This window comes from Felis catus, chromosome X (genome assembly GCF_018350175.1).
Source record: "Felis catus isolate Fca126 chromosome X, F.catus_Fca126_mat1.0, whole genome shotgun sequence".
NCBI lineage: Eukaryota > Metazoa > Chordata > Mammalia > Carnivora > Felidae > Felis > Felis catus.
In genome coordinates this window covers 2,149,389-2,156,429 of record NC_058386.1, presented here as the reverse complement: position 1 = coordinate 2,156,429, position 7,041 = coordinate 2,149,389, and the positions used below count along the sequence as shown (strand labels likewise).

The window sequence follows — 7,041 nt, the reverse complement described above, 5'->3', positions numbered from 1 at the left end:
AGCTCGCTGCCCCATTATTCACAACGGCCACGATACGAAAGCAACGTGTCTACTGACAGGTGAATGGATCAAGAAATTGTGGTCTAAATACACAGCGTACTATTGCTATTCAGCCTCAGAACAAGAAGGAAGTTCTGCCATTTCCAACAACAGGGATGAACCTAGAAGGTGTTATGTTAAGAGGAATAAGCCACACACAGGTGCCACTTACACGTGGAATCTAAAAACGTTGGACACATAGAAGCAGAGGGCAGCATGGCAGTTGTCCGGAGCTGAGGCTACAGGAAATGGGCGACGTTGGTAAAGGATACGATGTTTTGCCCACGTAGGATGCATAAGGTCTGAAGATTTAATGGACAGCATGGTGCCCATAATTAATTAAACTGCACTGAATATTGGAAATCTGCCAGGGGAATAGATCTGAGGGGCGTTCATCACACACACAAAAATGATAACTACGTGGGTAGATGGGTGTGTTAATTTGCTTGACCGTAATCATTTCACGACATATAGTCTATGAAAACACATGGAACGCCTTAAATATATACAATTTTGTTTTAACAAGAGGAACAAAAACATTTAAAACCTAAAAAAAAAAAAATACAATGACTACAGAGATATCATTTGCATTTGGATTGGACTTAAAACACCACATCAACTTAGTATTTTGCATTTACCCCAAGATGATGGTTCCATTGGAGAACCTTCTCTCACCAACATTGCACGAAGACCCATCACTTTGGCCCCGGACCACTTTGTAGAAACGATCCCTTTGTCACCTCTTCCAAACCCTCATCTTGACTCCACTCTCAAAGGGCATTGAGGAAAGCTAACCTTCCACCAAATGGTGCTTTTCAGAGAGCTAAATTATTCCTTCAGTTCTGCTTAAAACACCCTCGAGTAGAAGCCATTAAGAGATATGTATCTTTGGAGACTTTAGCCCACAGAAACAAATGTTCAAATACACACTGGGTGACACATTCATATATTTTGTTTTATTACCTAGAAAACTTTCGCCAAAATGTATGTCGTGGGAGAGACACTTGAAATTTTAAAATTCTAAGAACATTTTCCCTGGAGCTGGAGTCAAGGTTAACGTATGACTTAATAAGAAAAGAAAAGAATCCCACCATTCTGTTTCTACAAAAAGTAGCTTATGGTGAGGAATTGGTGAACATTTGTAGACCCGGGCGGAGTCTATGCTTGGTCCTACATTCACTAATTACCGGATACGTACTAACATCCCATGCAACGCTAGACAATGATTTTTGTCCCCGAAATAATCAAGGAGCTGAGAACTTTGCTTACCATCTTTCTGTTTCATACAGTGTAGAGGGAATACTACTCAGAAACACTACATGGTTAGCACCATGATGGACATTGATGTGTTTACACTCAACACAACAGTGTTTCTCTCTCTTTTTTCTACTCCTGAAATTAACACACAGAGGATCCCAGGTGGACGCTGACATCCTGAGCCGCCTGGCTTCACATGACTTACAGTCCTGAAATATCCATATCTTATCCCCATTCTGCAAGTGGGAAAGACAGTGTTTTCTATGTGACTTCCAAAAGCGTCCACCTTACGTATATCATTTCCCTCGATGATAAACCGCCTGAGGGGGTTGGGGCTCTCCAAGAGGGAAGTGCAACAGACCGGCTCCCCAAATCGCTAGACCACACAGCACTTTGTCAGGGGATGGGGTAACATTTTCACGAAATGTACACTCTCGGAGTCCGGCTGTCATAGTGTTGAAGGATGCTTCCATCTCTAAAGTGTTGTCTCTTTCCACTCAGCTACGAAAAAGTGCATCCTGCCAGCCTTTAAAATGATTCGAGGTACTTCTTCATTGCCATAACTATTGAGATCGGAAATCTCAGTGTGAAATTGCATCATTAAGGGATGTAGTTGTTATTAAAAACATTGGCTGTCTTCCATTGATCTATGATTGGCTTCAGATAATAGCATCACGAAAGTTCGTCTTTCAAGGGATGGCATGTATTATTCTATGAGAGAAAAGGGAAATCTAGTCTCGCAAAGAAATTGATATTTCTTTAAATCGGCAACACGGACAAAATGAGCCACCTGTGAATGGCCTCTCACTGGATACCTGTGCACGAGAAGATGCTTCTCCAAATGAAAAAGCCGTCCGTATCCAACAAGAGGTGGGTTCAAAGAAATGTTTTAAGTCGTTCTATACAGAGTGACAGGTAAAACACCAAGTGTGACATGTGGTGCATTTCTGCATAATTTAAGAAAAGAATAATAATATCGCGTGATATTGTAGTTAACTGGTTTCATCCAAGTTAACCATAGTCATCGAATCCATTGATGCTATTAACCCTTTCCACAATGGTGCATACAATTTCGACTCCTGAGCAGTGTCTGGCTGGCTCCATCAGTAGATCGTGTGCCTCTTCATCTGGGGGTCGTGCGTTCGAGCCCCATGCTGAGCACAGAGATTACTTTAAAAAATAATTCAAAAAATAAATCAATAATTGTTTTGACTTCTGAGCACTCGCTCAACGATGAGATTGCTCTGACACACACAAGTGAAAACGAGTGAAGGCACAGACAAATGAAAATCAAACATCTATGTGAAAGAAAAGGTCTAACCATCTTTGCTGGGTGTCTCCTGCATGCCCTCATCATCCATGGGGACTCAGTTCATCTGTCTCCACTCTGCTCCAAGCTCCCGGACAGTTCCTTGGATCAAAGTGTTCCCTTAGCTCTTGTTTCCAGTCGGTCAGAAGGCTGGGAGACACCAGCAGAAGGCAGGAGCGAGAAAGAAGGGGGAAATTAGTCCCATCCCTCCCGGTCGAGTGTCCTTTCCCACGCACCCCACCCAAGCCTCAAGATTGTGGTCGGTCTTCTTCCCCCCTGCTCCTTTGTGACTCACTTTCCTGCACTCTTGCCTCGGGGTTCCCTACATCCTTCCCACACCCTTGCAACCAGTTCCTTTCATTTATTTTTATTTTTTATTTTTTAACGTTTATTTATTTTTGAGACAGAGAGACACAGAGCATGAACGGGGGAGGGGCAGAGAGAGAGGGAGACACAGAATCGGAAGCAGGCTCCAGGCTCTGAGCCATCAGTCCAGAGCCCGATGCGGGGCTCGAACTCACGGACCGCGAGATGGTGACCTGAGCTGAAGTCGGACGCTTAACCGACTGAGCCACCCAGGTGCCCCGCAACCGGCTCCTTTTAAACCCCATCCTCAAATCACAAAACTGGAGCATGTCATGTGTTCCTGACCAGGACCCAGTCTGAAGTCTACAGCTCTTTTGGAAGGAAATGTGGAAGTCGATTCAACTTTGCAGACCCAGGCTCCTACTGTTACTTTCTTTGGTTCTTAAGACCAACAGGTCAAAGGTAGGAATGTGAAACTTTTGACCAGGTGCAAGAACACTTAGGAAGACCATCGCTGTGAGTAGGAGGAAACATAGAGCACTGGACAAATTTGAACAAAGTTAAGGAACACAAGTATTTTCATGCTCTATTGTCAGAGAAGGAGAGCTCCTACTTAAAGAAGCTTATTTAAGAAAATAAGCTTACGCGATGATGAAATAAATAGTTTCTCATTCCCTCATGCAATGAACACTAGCAGGACCCAGCCTTTAGTTGATGTCACAGCCGCCATCACTCCTCACGTTGGCCCATGGCATTATGAAGGCATCTCATTGCAGGTGTAAAGACATGGGTGGAAGGTATTGGGGAACAAAAGGTGCATTTGAGGAAAAAATTCCTCCTACAATATGAATGTAGCATAAGCAAAGTGTGACGTGTTGGTGTGATACGACCAATTTCATGTTATATAGAAAATGTATCGTTGAGTATTGTCAACATGGCTTGGGAATTTCCCAAATGGCCCAGATGTCGACTTAAAATACACATGAAATAATTGCCCTTCGGGTCCAGGATCACAATTTGAATTGAGGTAGGAAAAAAGAAATGAAAAAGCCTGCTCTACGACATGTTTCTGAAAAACCTTACGTTTTTCCTGACAAGCAACCGAACATTCTTATCTGAGGTCCTCACTTCTCTTCCAACATCCCAACATCAGCTGATTCAGGGCTGCTAACCTAAAGTCACCGACGGGAAAGGGAGACATAGCGGGGTTCGGGGACAACATTCTTCTGATTCTAGATGAAGTTAAAACTTACAGAAACCATCATGTTATTGGTTATTTTCAGACTCAGATTCGTTGCCTAACCAGGTTACTCAATCACTTCATGAACCATCGGGATGTAATAAATCCCAAAAAGAATTAGTGAGGGACTTTATTACAGTGGATGGACACATACGATCTTCTCCCTCCAGGTCCTCAGCTCTTGGCTTTCAAATTTCTCTTCCACCCCTTGGCGACTAAACCAGAGGGAATGTGGATGACTTGGCACCTGCTGGTGTGGGAGTTCAGGAGTCTCGGGGCATCTCCGCTGCCCACTGAGCTCTGGGAAACCAAGAGTGGGCAAGAGGGTACTAGAAATAAGGTGAGTACAACAACGCCAGGCAAGGGACGCGAAACACAGTGGGATGTACGTGAATGCCAAATTTCATATAGACGGTGGTAGGAATCCCAGGTCAAAATGCAAACAGCAGAAGGAGCAAAGTGAACGTGGAAATGGGCAGATGGTAGAGAAAAACAGTAGGCAAGGGTCAGCATCGGAAGCCAGGCACCTGCTGGCAAGGAGGTGAGGAGGCCAGAAGTGTAGGACACACAGACAGACCATGGCCAGGGATCTTCCCAGAAAAATGGGCTCTACTGGCTAATCAAAAATGAATTCTTATTTTCAAAATATGTGAAGAGGACACATAAAATTCTAGGCGAAGTGTTCAGCCAGGCTTTCTTAGAAAAAACACCAATTTAGATGGAGTAAACCTGAAATCAGCCAGAGAAAACAAAACACGTGGGCTCCCCAACATTTAAGTGACCTCTTGTTTTGTCTGTCTTTGTCACTTCAAAAACAATAATGATATATTCCAAGGAAAAATGAACAGTAGGAAGAAAACAAGTTTCAAGCTTTCCACATGAAAAGTGAAATTTTCCCAAGTGATGATTTTAAAGCTCTGAAGCCACGGGCACATGAAGAGTCTGTCGAAAAGGCCGCCAAATTCACCAGATAGAGACAGTTTTGGCAAATGTCTTTTGAAAGGTCCAAAGAGTTCAATGCTTTGGACTCCATGAGCCACAGGATCTCGTTTGAAAATACTGAACTCTAGAAAAGAACAGGAAAGACTGAATTCTGTCATTGTAGCAGGAAAACACCATGGACAGTACCAACATGCAAATGAATGCATACGGCTCTGTACCAATAAAAGTTTATTTATAAAAGCAGACCGTGGGCGAGATGTAGCCCTCGGTCTGTGAATGACTAACACCCGAAACAGAGCGATGCAGCCATTTCTAGAGTCTATGTGGCAGTGCAATCTCACTTGAATCATCCCTTCCCCAAATTCTCGAAGCAGGTGTCTCTGCGTGCATGCCACACCTTCACCATAAATCTACTTAAATTTTTAATGAGGAAGGTTCTGGAGACCCTCCCAGATGAGCTTTGGTGGCCTCCTTTGTTTCTGCATTAGTGACCACAGTTTTTCCAATAGTCTTCTGGGACAACGCCCTGCTCATTACCAGAGATTGAAATGTCAGCTCTAAGTGTTACGAATTGAGCAATTAAAGTAAGCCCCATCAAGGAAAATGCAGGCCTCTGCTTGTGCCCTGCTCATTCTCTGTCTCTGTCTCTCTCAAGTAAATAAATAAATAAACATTGGGACACCTGGGTGGCTCAGTCAGTTGAGCGTCTGACTTCGGCTCAGGTCATGATCTCACAGTCCGTGAGTTCGAGCCCCGCGTTGGGCTCTGTGCTGACAGCTCGGAGCCTGGAGCCCGCTTCGGATTCTGTGTCTCCCTCTCTCTCTGCCCCGCCCCTGCTCGCATTCTCTCTCTCTCTCTCTAAAAAAATAAATATACATTAAAAAAATTAAGAAAAAAAATTTTTGGATTCCCGACAAGACTTCAATGTCGCCAGAGGACAACCTGTTTTAACCCTGTTAAAGGGACCATCCATGACAGAAGTCTCCCCGGCTTGTGCTGAAGCCAAGTCTGCCAGGCCAGCCCCCGTTTCCAGCCCTGGCAGCTGGTCCCCACCCTCGGGATGGAAGGACAACACCACGGACGGATGCGTGCTCCTCTCTGAGCCTCACCCATCAGCGAATGGATGGCTCCCATCAGCATGGGTCTCGGGCTCTCGTTACATTTCCTCCTTTCTAGAACCTTGGATCTTAAGCACCCAGGTTATCGGTGCCAAAGACACCACTTGACTGGTCCCCTTTGTATGACTATCGCCCCACATCGATGATCTTCCTCAAAGACTGTGTGGCATCCCACAACCACACCACATTCACAGCAACGACAGGGCAGACCAGAGTCGGCAGAAAACCGTCCATAGCAGGACCCATGGATAGTAGTCTACACCACCCCCCACTGCCAAATCACCTTTAGAGAAATAGTAGACCCCCTGCATTTGTTAATTTTCTCATGCCAACAGCAATTATTGGAGTTGGGGCTGAGTGTCTAGGACTGCACCTGATGCGAGGAAATATAACAGAAACAGCTCAGTACTCCAGGAACAAAGTTCAGATAAAGAACCGACTTTTGTCCACTGCTTTTGTCTCTATCTGTGGTGTTTATCATCTTCTTCATAAACAAGAAACTGGACACTATTTTCATATGAACTCGAAGGACCAGCTATGCACAAACACATACAAGCACACACACATTGAGATATACATGAGATGTGTGTATATGTAACTTTTATTCTTTTTTTTTTTTAAGGCTTTGCGGACCATTCTTTTTTTTTAATGTTTATTTATTTTTTCAGAGACACAGAGCCTGAGTGGAGGAGGGGCAGAAAGAGAAGCAGACACAGAAGCCAAAAACAGGCTTCAGGCTCTGAGCTGTCAGCACAGAGCCTGACGTGGGGCTGGAACCCACGAACCGCGAGATCATGACCTGAGCTGAAGTTGGATGCTTAACCGACTGA

General features: G+C 44.5%; 1 long non-coding RNA gene across 1 annotated transcript; it reads right to left on the bottom strand.

The window, feature by feature from the left end:
- Positions 1–973: 973 nt before the first annotated feature.
- On the bottom strand, positions 974–2,872 carry LOC109496416. Its single transcript, XR_002152397.3, has 2 exons — positions 2,618–2,872; positions 974–2,466 (listed from the first exon to the last, which is right to left on the bottom strand). It is a non-coding gene; the product is annotated as an uncharacterized LOC109496416 (long non-coding RNA).
- Between the last annotated feature and the right edge of the window lie 4,169 nt (positions 2,873–7,041).